This window comes from Trachymyrmex septentrionalis, unplaced genomic scaffold (genome assembly GCF_001594115.1).
Source record: "Trachymyrmex septentrionalis isolate Tsep2-gDNA-1 unplaced genomic scaffold, Tsep1.0 scaffold127, whole genome shotgun sequence".
In the NCBI taxonomy this organism is placed as follows: domain Eukaryota; kingdom Metazoa; phylum Arthropoda; class Insecta; order Hymenoptera; family Formicidae; genus Trachymyrmex; species Trachymyrmex septentrionalis.
In genome coordinates, this window is record NW_017304406.1 from 271,863 (window position 1) to 272,433 (window position 571).

The following is a 571-nucleotide window of genomic DNA, read 5'->3' on the forward strand; positions in this document are numbered from 1 at the left end:
AATGGAAGAACAAAAGCTAACAAATTTTATCCAATTGCATTTTTAATTAATCATTACGTCAATCAAGCAAGACTCTTTCAGACAAAATAAAACGTATTTAAATTTTAAAAAGACAGATTATTTGAACTAATTTTTACTTGATGAAAATGTACAAAAAAATCAACATTGTTACAACTCTCTGATATTATATATGTTACGTTGTAGTTTATAGCGCTAAGTAGAAATTAAAATTCTATTCAATCACACATACAAAAAGTTCAAGAAATATGTTTACAAAACATTTTATCTAATCCTATATATTTCCTAAAATGAAATCTGTCAAAAGCATTTCTTTGTTAGTTAGTGACAACACGGAAGTTATATTAATACTGTTACTAAAAAAAATGATTTTAAATTCAAAGGATCTGTTATTAAAATTAGTGTGATTTATGTGTATATGTGTATTTGTGTGTGTATATCACCTTATAATCTTCTCAAAATATCGAGGTATAATATTTAATGTAGATATATGTTGTGTACTCAGCTAACTCTAAATATTCATAGAGAGTTCGATTCGTAATTATTCTCAATG